General features: G+C 37.3%; 1 long non-coding RNA gene across 1 annotated transcript; it reads left to right on the top strand.

Annotated features, from left to right (window-relative positions):
- LOC129928279 (uncharacterized) lies at window positions 1-14,301 on the top strand. Its single transcript, XR_008779862.1, has 3 exons — window positions 1-89; window positions 7,261-7,289; window positions 14,170-14,301. It is a non-coding gene; the product is annotated as an uncharacterized LOC129928279 (long non-coding RNA).
- Window positions 14,302-16,011: the final 1,710 nt, after the last annotated feature.

Raw genomic sequence — 16,011 nt, 5'->3', positions numbered from 1 at the left:
AGAAGTAAAAAGGGCCGTCGCAAGATCTTATGGCCAACCATCTCAGTCTCAAAATCTTAATACTGGTTATGGCAGAAAGCGAAATATGGGTAAGTCCCTATTGTAGTCCTAGTTTAATTGTTTTTTTATTGTTAGACTCTGATTGGTCACTATTATTTTTAATTGAGCCGACAACGCAAGGAGAAAGTAACAAAATCAAGTGTGTCAACTCTCTGTCAGTGTTGTTTTTAAGCCTTGACACATATGCCTGGGCTTTTAACTGGTCTTAATTAAAAGAATAAGTAAGATGAACAAAAAAACTACTAAATTATATATTGCTGAACAGCGAGCATTGCATAGACAAATGCACAAAGTGATATGCACAATGATCAATACTAAATAACATAGTTATAGTCATGGGCGTAGCCGGGATTTTTTTTCGGGGTGGGGGGGGGGGGTGGGGGGATTTCCCCCGCCCCCCCCCCCCCCCGCGAAAAAAAAAATATATGTGTGTGTGTGTGTACATAATTAATATTTATTATATTCTGACCCTTTCGGAAGACGTTTATTGTTTATTGTAGACTCCCCGCCCTTGATAGCAATGGGGTCTGGGGGAGCTCGTAGCGCTCCCCCAGTGCGGGGCGAAGCCCGGCCGCCGAGCACTATTTCTGGTATTGAAAGCCAACAAAATGCATATTCTTAGGTATCTACAGTGCATTATCTTGCTATTAAAAAGTTTTATTTCACAAACCTAATGTGCTATTACTATTGACTTAGACCCTCTGTCGCAGTTCGGCGCATTTTCCGGCAAGCTGTTTCCGCAACTCTAATTTTGCGTAATTTATTTTGTCGGAGAACATGTCCCTCAAAACCTCATGCGACGCTCTGTCACAACCTTACTAAGGATTCGACTCCCAGTTCGGCATATGATTTCTTTGATTTAGACCCGATCTCTATGACTGACTTCTAAAATCTGTCTTAGCCATCTTTGTTGAGCCACATTTAATGTTTTTCAATTTCGGCAGAAGAATATTCACACTTTATTAATGGACCCCAAGCCACTGGTAGAAAATTCTAACCTTTCTTGACTACGCTCTTGGAATTACATGCCTGTATTTTGCTTTAGATTTGATATCGAAAAGTAACTTTTTTTCGTCAAATCATCTGTTGAGGGGTTATAAACTAAAAAATCTCTGGTTTTTTTTTTTTTTTCATTTTAATTCAAAACACCATTTAGCTACGATCATAGAAATTGGTGACTGTAGTTTGCTTTAAAATAATATTGAAGAGAGAGGTTTTCAACTCTAAACGCTCTGTAGGGGAATTTTAAACTCAAAACCATCTGGAGGGGTTTTAAATTTAAAGAAAAAGCCATTTTGAGGAGGGGGATTTAAACTCAAAACCCCTTTGGCTAAGCTCATAGATTTTATAGTGTGTAATTTGCTTTTTTTTTATATTGAAGAGGTACTATTTAGCTTCAAACCCCAACTGGAGGGGGGGGGGGGTTAAACTCAAAACCCCTTTGGCTACGCTCATAGAATTTTGAGTGTGTAATTTGTTTTTTTTTTATATTGAAGAGGGGGTTTATCGTAAATTTTGGAGGGGGTTTTAAAATCAAAATCTTACTTAACTGTGCTGTTGGAATTTGGGGATTGTTGTTTGCATTTTTTTTTTCTTTTGTTTTATAGAAGAGGGTGATTTAACTGCAAAAACCTCTGGTAGGGGGTTTAAAATTCAAAACCCCCTGTAGGGGGTTTTAAACTCAAAGCCCCCTGGTAGAGGGATTTTTTTCAAATCTCAAAACCCCCTGGTAGAGGGTTTTTAACTCAAAACCCCCTCGGCTGTGCTGTAGTAAGTGATAATTTAGTATTAAAATCACTCCTAAAAAAACAAAATGAAAGCAAAATTCAGTCACTTAATTCCGTCCGCCCCCCGTTCGGGGGGGGGATTTCATTTCGGGGGGGTTTGAACCCCAAGAACCCCCCCCCGGCTACGCCCATGGTTATAGTACACTTTGAAATATAGATCTACTCATATTTCTTTTAAATATGCAAGATAGCATATACCCACTGTGTTACAAAGTTATGTACAACTTATTCCCAGTGGGCGTTCCCAATGCAGAGGCTCCTAAATGACATACCAACCATGAGAGCTTAACACAATGAAAATATAATCTCCACTCTAGTCCACAACAAAGACAAGAAAATGAGGCCTAACATTTATGTCGCTAGAGTGCTCAATAAACCCTGGTTACGATCATAAGGCTCCACAGCCTGTTGCCTAGCAACCATGATGCGAAGAGGTCTATTGCACTTGAGCCTTTGCGTATTACACTAAAGTGGAAGAGATATTTTCATTTTTTGTAAAAGCTGATTAAAATTAAAATACAATCTAACAAGTTCCCTCAAAAACATCCTAACCCTAAACCTAACTTTATATATCAATTAAAAAAACAACAACAACATTACTTTAGTATGCGATCGTGTGGTAGCGGTTTCGACTAGCCTACTTTAATTTAAGGAACTTATTAGGTTAATAGCATTGGTGGATAACCCTAAGCATAATTTTGTTGTCAAAATTGTTGCCAGATTGTCCCATTCATTTTTTCAAAGTATGTTAATAGAGCCATTGATTGTATTGCATAAATCTGAGTGTCAGTGGAATTGGGTTAGGAGAATATGGATGTGTTACGAAAATTTGGGTAATTTCATTAACGACAGCACTCAATACATAGTAAATCTATTTAAAATAGCATTATTATTCAAAATTACATTGAAAGTCATTTCTATGTTTTCATATTTATAAGCACCAGAAAACTGCGTAATCCGATGGACAAATACTCCAAGTAACAAGAAATCACCATTTATATTTTTTAAAAAAACTGTGAGGGCAAGACTTTGACGTTGCCTCCAATTTGAGGGGATAGTACAATGGCCTTTAGGCATTGCTTCGTCGAAAGCTGTCGCTTGCGCATTATTTTCGCTGTGCTGACCTTTACCTTTACCTATTCCTTAGTCTGTTGGACCGTTGGGGCACCAGGCAAGATTTGTAGACCGTCTTTCTCCATTCCTCCCTTTGTTTTACCTTGTTTAGAACCTCTCTCAATGGCAGGCCTGTCCATTCTTTAATGTTGTCCTCCCATCGCTTTTTCTGTCTGCCTCTTCTTCTTTTCCTGGCACTGTTCCCTGAAGGAAGGTCTTTGCGAGCCCCGTAGATCTTGTAATGTGGCCAAAGGTTTTAAGCTTTCGTCTTTTCACAATAGTTAGCAGGTCGTCATGGGCTCCGATCGCTACAGTAACCCTGTCTCTGATCTCTTGGTTTGTGATTCGGTCTTTGAATGTGATGCCTAGGATCCTTCTGTAGCATCTCAATTCCATTGCTAGGATCCTTCTGTAGCATCTCAATTCCATTGCTAGGATCCTTCTGTAGCATCTCAATTCCATTGCTAGGATCCTTCTGTAGCATCTCAATTCCATTGCTAGGATCCTTCTCTCAAGCTCTGCATTCAACGTCCACGACTTGCAAGCATATAAAAATGTGGCCATGACCAGAGAGCGCATCAGTCTGATTTTGGTGCCGAGGGCTAAGCCCTTATCTTTCCATATTATTTTAAGTTTTGACAGGGCTGCTGTGGACTGTGCTATTCGGGCCAATAATTCGGGTTTTGTTCCCTCATCTGAGACTATAGCTCCGAGGTATTTGAAGCTGTTAACACTAGTCAGTTTTTCACCTCCAATACTGATGTTCTTTTAAAGCCCTGTTGGCCTATTGGTCATAATTTGAGTTTTTTCGGCATTTATTTGCATGCCATATGCTGCGGAAGTCTTGTCAATGCGAATCACCAGGTCAGCTAGTTCTAGGTCGTCAATGTCATCTGCAAAGCGCAAGTTAGTAATTCTTCTTCCTCCAATGCTAACAGTACCTTCATAGCCCTCGAGGGCATCTTCCATTATCCTTTCAAGGAAGATATTGAAGAGTGTTGGTGACAGTAGGCAGCCTTGTCTTACTCCAACTGTGGTTTTGAACCAGTCCCCAATATTATTGTTGAAGTACACTGCATTGGTGGCATCCTTGTAGAGGTTCTGGATAACTTTGATTATGTTTTTATTAATGTTGTACTTTTCCATTGTGCTGACCACAAGACAAAAATTTGTTTTATATGATTGTGTCAACTTTATGCAAGAATATGTAGATATCTATGAATTGGTATATAAGGTGAATGTGATTTTTGCTCACCTATAGGGAAGATGGTGTAAAGCTCAACTGTTTTTGTGGCTAGCACAACGACCAACCGCCTTTACCTTCCTTAACTAATGTCAGGTACCCGTTAGAGCTGGGTAGATTCAGTAGGGTCCTAAAATTATGACACTTGAATTCGCAATCCCCACCGAGATTCGTACCCGGTGTGACAAGTATTGTGCTTTAGCGTCATTTTGACCGTTTTATGAAGCCCAAATTTTGGGCGGATATAGAGATGTCCAACTTCATAGACTGTGTGTACAGACAATTGCAAAGATTAATTCCCAAAAAACGTGAAGCGGTTGGTAGAGGTAGTGCATTCTTATTGGTTTTAAAACAAAATTCAACGTTTCCTGTCCACATTTAGTTGCTTATCAGAAAGCACAAATAACTTTCATACTCAATGCTTACCGTTTGTTCACGTTTTACAACTATGCTGAATAACTGTTACGAAATAAAGACAACAAGTAAATTTTCTGTTTTAATATAACCTCCCTTTTATTTATTTATTGTTTTAAAAAAGGTGTCATTATAAATCGCTATTTAGAAAACAAACAGTAGCCGTTGCACCATTGGTTAGTTTCCATGCGCTAAGGCTCCGTGCTGAGACGACTCCCTTATAGCAATGTTTCCCGAAGTTGGGTACGCGTACTCCCAGGTTTAGGGGAAAAGTTTGAAGGGGGTTCGCGTTGCAACTCATTAACTATGCTTCTTCCTTGCACTGATAACATTGATTTATATTTTTATGAACATTTTGATTTTTCGTTTATTATTTCCATTAATTATTTTTTCATGGGCGAGGGGTAAATAGAGTTACGAAAATAATTTGTTGAAAGTTTCGGAAACACTGCCTTAAAGCACTGCCCAGGAGACTATCTTTGAACACCATACAGTCGTTGAGAATGTGTTATAATGTCTTGTTTGCCGTGTGACAGTGACGACACCTGGGATCGTGGTTCTCTCGGATCCTAGCAAAGTAGGCTCCTATCGGACAGTGTCCAGTGCGAAAACGTGCAAAATATTGCTTGATCGTTTCTGTCTAGTCACCACTATTCATCCTTTCTGCTTGGGCGTTTGAGAACCTTCCAGACTTCCCGCCCCGTGCTACAATGTTCCTAGCTATCGTACCACTTTGATTTGATCCACTCAGAAATTCTGACTTTTGCACTCTCGGCTTCTCTTGTGGGTTTCTTCGGATAAGAACCGTAAGCTCAACAGAGCAATGAGTAGACCAGACAAAAGAGATGCGTGGTGGCAACTTAATCGTCCAAGCCCAGTTCCGAGTCGGGCAATGTCCAATTGGTGTTTATTTCGAACGGTGAAAGGAGAATTACGACACACGGTGCCGCCACTGCATGGAGGACGACGAAGCAATAGAACACATTCTTTACGAATGCAGAGTTCTGCACGAAAGACGATTGAGACAAGGATTAGATAGAGAGATAACTGGTACATGTCCGACATAGAGGCTGTCCTTACACGGGGACAAGGCGACCTTTAATCTCACTGCTCGCTTCCTCTCACGTGCTCTACGGGAGTAATTCCCAGCATGGTTCGTTACTAATGGGGTTTCTGATTCGGTGGTTCTAAAAGTGTTTTCCTAGCTTCACCAAACTGTCTTCTTTCTCATTTTCTTTCATTCCACACTTAGATGGAATCCATAGCAACAGCATACGTATCTTAAGTTTATTTAAAGGCGCTCCACACACGCAATTGTTTTTTGCTAGTGAGATATTCCAAGACGCTGAGGCCTTAATAGCTTTCAATCAGGAAAGTGAGACTGTAAAGAGGATCGAGTAGAGGTATGCCACGTCTCTTAACTGGCAATAGTCTCTAGGCAAGAAAGGGAGTCTGTAAAAAAGGATCACATTGGTGTATGCCACGTCTCAAAGCTGTCAAGAGCTTGTAGGCAGGAAAGTGAGTCTGTATAGAGGATCAAGTAGAGGTATGTCACGTCTCAAAGCTGTCAAGAGCTTGTAGGCAGGAAAGTGAGTCTGTAAGGAGGATCACATTGGTGTATGCAACGTCTCAAAGCTGTCAAGAGCTTGTAGGCAGGACAGTGAGACTGTAAGGAGGATCACATCGGTCGGTTCCTTCCTCAATACGTTCCTCTATGTGCTCTAGAGCGTTTATTATTCCTTCCACTACTGCAACATATTTGCTTCCGCCTGCGCACGGACCTGCCAGTTCGTCGTTTCACCAGAATTGTGCAAGCTTTTAACCACTTTTTGAACTTTCGAGATTGATGTGTGACAGTCGGATGGACGAGCGACAAACATACTAACGGACAAAAGTTATAGCATCTTTTCCTCTGTCGTTGGCCGCAAGAATACTTTAACCAAATACGACACTTTGTACTACCTTAACGAATAAAACTTTGCTATCCTTTAATCGGCCTCAACTCAGTATTAACATAACAAATGGAAACAACCATAATTTTTTATATACTAAATTTCAATCTTTCTGCCTTCGTATAATGCCAATATACTAGAGGTCCTTTTGAAATAACAAATCTTTTTTTTTAACCATACATGCAACAATTAAAAATCACGACTCACAAGACACATTTTTCTTGGTAAATAAAATAGCATATGCCAAACGTCATTGAAATTTGAAAGTCATTTCAGAATGACAAACCACATTTACTTTTTCCCAAATAATGTCTGGTACCCATTACAGCTGGGTAAACTCAGATCCCGATACCAATAATCACAGTCTTCAACATGATTCGAACCCTAAACCTAAACGGTAAACCTCGACCACCGGTTCGATAGCCAAGCGCTTTACCACTCAGCCACCGCGCTTATTATATTACTTATAAACAAGTTCATCTTTTAAAATTGTCTTTAGAGAGCCTTCTGCTATTAGACACGTGTATGTCATAGTGCAGATGTATGAGCTCCTTATCTCGTTACTTTTACATTGAGCATCTCCGCTTCATTTCTGGTCTGCGCTTAAATCCCTAAAATATAATTTTTTGCTATATTATTTTATTATATTTTCTCAAGTCTTTAAAATTTTATGTAATCTTTTTTTTTTCAGACCAGCAAGATGCTGATGATCAATCCCAGGTTTGTTTTTAATTATTTTTTTCGGAACACACCCTGATCTTTGGATTTAGTATATAGTATATTATTGTGTTTCAACATTTAATTATTATTTTAGTATTAGAATTAGACGAATGTCTGTTGTCTTTGAATACTATTTGTACCATAAAATTTGTAAAAAAAAAATGATTATGAGGTCGTCGCTCTCACAAAACGCACAATCCCAATTATTGAGATAATAATGCAGTGATATAATGCAAATGTCATGACACAGATCATGGGATCGTCTAGAAAGAACTGAAGACTCGTAGAAGACGTTTCAACCACTTTTAGACTACAAAATACAACATCTATTGTGGCGTAAACTTCGATTTCACAAATTAAGAACGGGTGCAGTGTTTCAAATGACTACGCAAGCCCAGTTGCAATCTACATATTTTTCAGCCTCTCGTGCAGACAAAGCCATTGTCCGCTGGATGTTTTTTTAAGTTTTCTCTTCACCTGTCTTTAATAATGATTTTACTTTGGGTCTCAAACGATTGTCCACAGCCTTTGAGCTTTCCAACTATCTTTTTCAGAGGACATCTGCTGCTAGCTACTTTTCTCTAAGCTTGTTGATCTTTATTGTGCTTATGGAGAGCACCTCTCTTGCGCAGTCCTTCCTCAAGCTCGCCGAAGAAGATTGCATACGGGATATCGAGCACAGCTGTCCTATGGAAATTAGAGCTTCTTTACTATCCACACCGGCATCCAGCAGAACATAGTTATTTGTACTGTAGTCTTGCCAATGCAATCCTATCATAAAGCGAAGTCATCTTTGATGCCTTTGAGAGAGTTTAGAAACAATATTTTTGAAAATTTATATAAAACAATTTAATTATCAATATGTCTTCCAACATGCACCCGGACAAAATTTCTGATTCTCAACGTGGCGCTCGGAGACTATAAAGCTAATAAGGAAGCAAAACAGAAACTCCGTTGAGGTGCCTAAGGTCCGAGTCTATTAAAGCATCAGCTAAAAGGTTACTGACCACACAATATTCATCTATAGGCCCTGTTTTTATGACAGACACTTGCACCTGTAAGGTACAGAGAAAAAGTTGTCGGCAGTATCCCCGGTGTGCTCTACCTTCGAGCTTACCTTTAACATGAGTCCTAGGATGCGAGAAATGTGTAATACTTAGTGATAGGGATGTACAAAGTCTACTTCCTTTAAATGTTTCCCACATATAACAATTGGTGGAGACTTGCAGATAAGGCTACTTTATAAAGCTGAGAGTAGTCATTCTTTCATTCTACAGAGCTCTTTAAATGCTGCCTAAATGCTTGACCAATGAACTTTGCACGATCATGAAATACTCTAGTATTTTATATTGGCAAATTGGCACATTTTAAAATATTCTTGAGAATACGAGAAAGTGCGCAAAATGTTCATAAAATATTTTTTCACCCTTTTTTTCAAATTCAAAGGCTCGTTGAAAGCTATGATTCCCTCTGATGCAGTGTTTTTATTAAAATAAATAAAAATAAGCAAATTTAATTTTAAGAGAATTATTTAGAGACAACAAAAAAAGACTGTTAACCCAATGTTTATAATAAGTGTGCAATTATTAGTTGTTGTTTTTTTACCTATATGATAGTCATAAATTGTGTTATTTCTAGGAAGATTGTTAGTACCATTTTCATACACCCTACAATTTCCTCATTTTCTTTAACGCATGAAAAATGCGTATCTATTATTAAGAAAATTGCTCAAAATATAAACACTGATTTAGCAACACAAAGTACATTTATATGCGCAGAACATCGATCTAACTACTTTATTTTTAAAAAATCAAGGCTGAAATGATTGTTTTCATAATTTGTACTTTCTCTTAAAAATAGTACAACTAAATATTTACCAAAAATAATGAATAATATTGCCATGGTAAGCAACAGTGGCGTCACTAGGGTGTCCCCCCCCCCAATCACATCAAGTTTCTACAAACATTTCCCAATAAACACTACCATCATTTTGTTCTTTATGTTGAACCAGTACGGTGAGCTGATTACCGGTACTTAACTTCATTGATTGTTGGCAAATGTAAAAGGAGCGTCAATTATATCATAAAATCCTATTGTTTATGACATGCATTCAATAGTTATTGCATATTTTACAAAGCAAGTTTATTAAAATTAGAAACAGACTTAAAATCACCTTCACCGATCTCTCTGTCAGCAGGCCCCCGTCGACTAAGTGATCATTTATTCACATCCGTCTTGGCAGGTTGCACGTTCTTTCGAACCCCTGCATTAATTCCTCCTTTTATGTGTGGCCGGAATCTCAAGCCCCACGTGGGGGCCATCCTTATGCTGTCTCATCGTACCCGAGAGGGGACCATTACCACACGTACGAAGAGGCATTAAAATGTTTTCTTTAGATAGAACCATTTGATTCGATCTTGTTGCTAAGAAAGATTTTACTTAGAAGATGACGTCGCTTTTAATTTATAATTAAATGTCTTACAATGTGATGCTAATGTCGTTTTCACCCGATTTATACTAAAGTATAAGATAACTACAACGCAAATACAAGCGACTTTTAAAAAGAAAGAATTAATTTCGCATTCTTCTTGTAAGCACATACGGTTTCGTTTTTGACAATAGTACCAATAACAAAAATACAATAAGGTTTAAAATAAAATATATACATCAAGATGACTACAGTGGATGTGCCAAGGCATGTTTTCAACATCATTATTTAACTTATAGAGCAAATGTACAGTGATTTATTTCGTCACTTGCTTTGAACGACTTTTATATTGAATGGATTTTACTTTTACTCGCATATTTTGTTTCATTGGAAATTGGATCATCTCGATCATGGGCAGATAACTTTTCTCAAGCCCAAAGCCAGTATGGTACCAGTTCTATTATATATCTATATCTAAAGTGTAATAAATTTAGAATCTAGATCTAAAGTAATGTTGTAGAATTAATAGATTGTGAAGTCAAAGATCTAGATCTACACAGTGAAGCAAACACAATCCAGCTAATACTACACATGGAATGTTTATGACCATCAGAGATAACATTTTACTAAGATTCTCTCAGCTATTCCAAAACTGAAACATTGTTCAAATGTATTCAAAAACATTCCAAGCCCAAAATCTGAAGAAAAGTGATGGATTTTAAAAATACCTTTAGATCTACATAACAGTACCATGAATAAAATGAAAGTATGAGCAAGCTTCATTGAAAAGATATGAATTCTGGACTTCAATTATTTATGACAATTTTGGTACTCACCTATAGTGCAATTTAAACTTTTGAACAAAGTCTCTAAATCATGATGTATCTTATAATGCTTTTTAATCTTATTACAAATGTTAATTGTAATTAAATAAAATGAATTTGTGTGTTCTTAACTAATACTGTCTGTACTTTTGTGTGGTTGTAATTTAAAATTAGGAGCTCTACAGTCCGATGGTCTCAAAAATGTTAACATTTGAAATTTAGTTCTAAAAAAATACTCTATTTTTTTCACTTATAAAATCTATCTAGATAGCGTCTCAATCATAATGTAATTTACAATACATTTTTTATGCACATATTTTATATGATTTACTCTTTCGGTGTTGGTTCAAACAGTTTCATCTATTTTACTTGCGATTTTAATGACCTTAAGCTTACTTACAAACAAATATCAATATTAAATGTTGTTATTGATTTCAGTTGTACTAAAATAAAGATTATTGTAAATAATAAATCTTTATTTTTTAGTAAGACATAACAATTTCATGTGCATATAAGTTTGAAAGTTGTATGACTGCTGTTTCCAATATCTGAAATATTTTGTAATTGTTCTTTTGTTTATATAAGTCATACATCTGTATCGCAGTGGTGAAAGTTTGGTCTGTTACTATAAAATGCTTATTTTGTGCTGTTTTAAAACATTTCTTGTTTTATGAAGTTGAACTTGATTCTTCAATTTATATGTTATAAGTGATTTTAGAATTCTAATTTACATTTAATTTTTCACTTAAAAAAAAAATAAGTGATAGAGCTTTTTCAAAACAATTAGATTAATTATAAGACATCAGTTAGGCCAGGAGAGGCGCGGTGGCGATTGACTACCGAACCGGGGGTCCCGGGTTCAAATCCTGGTGAAGACTGGGATTTTCAACTTTGGAATCTTTGGGCGCCTCTAAGTCCACTCAGCTCTAATGGGTACCTGACATTATTAGGGGAAAAGTAACGGCGGTTGGTCGTTGTGCTGGCTACATGACACCCTCGTTAACCGTAGGCCACAAAAACAGATGAACTTTACATCATCTGCCCCATAGACCACAAGGTCTGAAAGGGGAACTAGTTAGGCCAGGTTCACATCTAACTTTCACCTATCCTTTGAATTGCGGGACTGTTGGGGCACTACACAAGATCTGTTAACCTTTTTTCTCCATGCTTATCTCTTATTTGTCTTTGATATACTTTCATTCGGATGTTCTTTCTGAAAATATTGAAGCCTGCATGGGTGGACCACTTCGGGGGCCGATTTTGAGTTTGTGTTTCCACACCAACTGTCTTTTGTAACCTAATCTAATAATATTGAACAAGATAGAGACCTTAACAAAAATGCTGCCCAGGACCTTCACTTACTATAATCCGGTACTTTTATACACATCCGTATCGCATCGTCGCTGAATGAACTCTTTATGTTGTGTCTGTTGTATTTATGTGTATGTTTCTGTTGTGTTGTCTTTATATGAGAAACGAGTCCTTGTAATCACAACAAATTTCCGTAAGGATCAATAAAGCAGTCTTAGTCTTAGTCTTAGTCTTATAGAAGTCCACGCTACTTTGTCTTGCACTATTTTGTTGGGACATTTCGCACTATTTTGTCGGCGCTATTTTTTGTAGGCGCTATTTTGTAGGCTTTCTTTTGTCCGCGTTACTTTGTCGGGTCACCATATACATAAACATTCATATATACATATACACCTGGGCGTAGCCAGGATTTTTTTTCGGGGGGGGGGGGTTAGGGGGGATTTTTTTCTCCCCCCCCCCCACTTCGCGAAAACAAAATACTTGTATACATGTGTGTATGTACATAATCTTTATTACATTCTGACCCTTCATTCTTTCTGAACACGTTTATTGTGCCCTAGAATAGGCTCTTTTTGTAGTTAGTGGAAAAATTGTTGAGTCCCCGCCATTACCAGCAAGGGGATCTGGGGAGCGCTAGGAGCTCCCCCAGCGCGTGGCAGAGCCTCGCCGCCAAGCACTATTTCTGGTAATGAATGCCAACAAAATGCATATTCTGAGGTATCTACAGTGCATTTTCCTGCTATTAAAAAGTCTTACTAACTTAGACCCTCCCGCACTGTTCGGCGCATTTGCCGTCAAGCTGTTTCCACAAAAATCTGTCACTGATAATGTCTGAAGCCTCTTCCCACCTTTTCCGAGGACCTCCATGAATGTGTGGCGCCAAGTTGTACTAGGATATTTTCGAAACTATTCTAATGCGTAGTTCACTTTGTCGGAGAACATGTCCCGCAAACATCATGCGACGCTCTGTCACAATCTTACTAAGGGGTCGACTCCCAGTTCGTCATAGGATTTCCTTGATTTAGACCCGATCTAAATAACTGACTCCTAAAATCTGTCTTTGTTGAGCCACATTTAGTGTTTTTCAATTTCGACAGATGACTATTCACTGCACTTTATTAATGAACTCCAGCCACTGGTAGAAATGTGTAAACTCTAATGAATACGCTCTTGAAATTAGGTGACTGTAGATTTAGATTTATATATCGGAAAGGGAAGTTTTATCGTCAAAATCATCTGTTGGGGGTTTTAAACTAAAAAATCTCAGGACTTTGTTGTTTGTTTGTTTTTTAAATTCAAAACCCCATTTAGCTACGATCATAGAATTTGGTAACAGTAGTTTGCTTTAGAATAATATTGAAGATAGAGGTTTTCCAACTCAAAACGCTCTGTAGGGGAATTTAAACTCAAAACCATATGGAGGAAAGGAGTATCAACTCAAAACCCCCAAATGGCTTGGCTACGCTCAAATAATTTTAGTGTGTAATTTGCTTTTTTTTTATATTGAATAGGTATTTTTTTAGCATCAAATCCTTCTGAAGGGGGGATTTAAACTCAAAACCCCTTTTGGAAACGCTCATAGCATTTTGAGTGCGTAATTTGCTTTTTTTTACATTGAAGATGTATTTTTTAGGTTCAAACTCCACTGGAGGGGAGTTTTACTTTACTACTGAGTCGAAACCCATTTAGCTATGCTCATAACATTTTGAGTGCATAATTTGCTTTTTTTCATATTGAAGAGGGGGTTTATCGTAAAATTTTGGAGGGGGTTTATCGTAAAATTTTGGAGGGGGTTTTGAAATCAAAATCTTCCTGAACTGTGCTGTTGGATTTTGGATATCGACGTTTGCATTTTTGTTTGTTTTGTTCTATAGAAGAGGGGGAGTTAACTGCAAAAATCACTGGTAAGGGGTTTCAAACTCAAAACCTCCTGGTAGGGATTTTTAAACTCAAACCCTCCTGGTAGGGGGTTTTAAAATCAAAACCCTATGGTAGGGTTTTTAAACTTAAAACTCCCTTAGCTGCGCTGGGGCAAGTGATGGTTTAGTATTAAAATCTCACTTAAAATAAACAAAATCAAAGTAATAAATCAGTCACATTTCATTTCGGGGCTACGCCCATGTATATATATATATATCATTGATGTGTCTGCTTTTTGCCAAAATATTTTTCTCTGAGGTGTCACCCCCATAGGGGTGTCACCAGGTTCTGACCGCCTTCCCTCCCCCACCCTCTTAGTGATGCCACTGGTAAGCAGTGTACATTCTTACAAAGGTAAATATATCTTTTTTTTTTTTTCCATGTACAAATGTAAAAGATCTCAAATAGTGAACCTAATGGAGGGATGTCTTAGCCCTGAAATCAGACAAGAAGCGAAGCAGAATACAAATGAAAAGTTTGAATTCTTGTTGAGCCTGCATGAATAAAAGAATGCATTGAAAATAATAAATTGTTTGTTGCTTTATTTAATAGTTTATAGAGTGTTGTCAATGGAATACTTTTTTTTTAAATCTTATGCTACATTTCCGTTTCTTTTTGTTTTTTTTAGGAAGTATTACTTAAGTATTAAATGAGTTATTACAATAAATTAACAGTTGGACCCTATGACCTGTCCTATTGGGTTTTTGGGTTATGAAACTAAAATATATTACGTTATGCATGAGCAACCATCATATCCTTTGAGATGTGTATATATTAAACCATATAAGCTCTAAGCATATCACTTATGGATCACATTTTCTCACTAATGGGTATGATCTTTTTTATATGTACATGTTAAACGCTGAGCGCTAACCGATGTATCTAGTGTCAGGGTTCACGTTCTTGTTTTGACTTGGGTTGTTGTGTGTTTCACCAGGGGTCTCACAAATACGAACACTTATTACTTGATACACTTTAACTCAAGATATCCCCTCAATTAGAATTACTTATTATTAATAAATTTCAACTCCATGAATAACAATAATACTTTCCATAAAATAACAATCTATATATATATATATATATATATATATATATATATATATATATATATATATATATATATATATATAATTCTCTTCTTCGCTCAACAGTTTAGACGAGAAGAACAAGTAAAGGAAAGATCACTCTCTTATTTCTGCGGATAGTCCACGAGAAAACAGGAGGTAGGAGAGAACACGTGGGTATTCACACGTCGCTACGGATGGCTGCGCGCTGGACTGTCAAACCCTGCCCGCTCCCATCCCCCTTCGTCTTGCGGGAAATTTGGAATAAAAAGTAATCTATCTTCAACTCTGAAGGAACATCCGAAACATGTAAAACATTTACAAATAAAAAAAATTTAAAAACACTAAATAACAGGACAGCATTGTTGGGCTCTATTTGAAACGGATTTCGCGGGGCCAAGTTTGGGTAGGGAAGCGGACAATAACAAAATTTAAGAGTTTGAATTAGAAAATAAATTCGTCTATGCATTTATTCATTCAGAATTACTTTACGAGCCTTGCGTGTAGCAAAGTCATACAGTATATCATAAAAATTATGTTTCCTACATAGATCCCGCTCAATAGCAAGAATTATCAAATGTTTTTATCTATCTTTTAGAATTGTAGACCTCCAGTAAATCTTTATTAGTTTGAGGCGCGAGAAGCTTCTTTCATCTTATTACACAATTACGGCTAATGCATAATGCCTCTTTTATTTATCGCGCGTAGGATTGGCGTTTTCAATATTGGATGACACACCCAAAATGACATTTTTAAAAAAATATATTTCCGTATATTTTAAGGACTTTTTCTTATATTTTGCATTTTCGGGAGAGTTCTATGAGCTCCTGGTAAATCGACAGTAGAGCGCGGGAAATCTGTTTTAAGTTATCACCTTGAATTCGTGCGGGTCCTATGAAAGTGCGGATCCTTTGAAAGTGGGGGCGTACTGCGGTCGCATAGGTTGCAGTGGCCTAAGAACCAGCCATGCAAAATAGCGGCGTATGCTACGCTGCCGGTCGACTAGTGATACTTTAATACTTCAATAATATCCAATAGAGCACAAACAGTGAATCAATTTCAATAAATATTTAATACACAAAACACCAGTCCAGGAAGTAAACCGGAAGCAAGACCTCACTAACTTAACGCAATCTCTCTTACATTCAACGAAGACTTAACCATTCAGTTTA

Source organism: Biomphalaria glabrata, chromosome 9 (genome assembly GCF_947242115.1).
Source record: "Biomphalaria glabrata chromosome 9, xgBioGlab47.1, whole genome shotgun sequence".
In the NCBI taxonomy this organism is placed as follows: domain Eukaryota; kingdom Metazoa; phylum Mollusca; class Gastropoda; family Planorbidae; genus Biomphalaria; species Biomphalaria glabrata.
The sequence above is the reverse complement of the archived record's forward strand: the minus strand, read 5'-3'. Positions and strand labels throughout refer to the sequence as shown.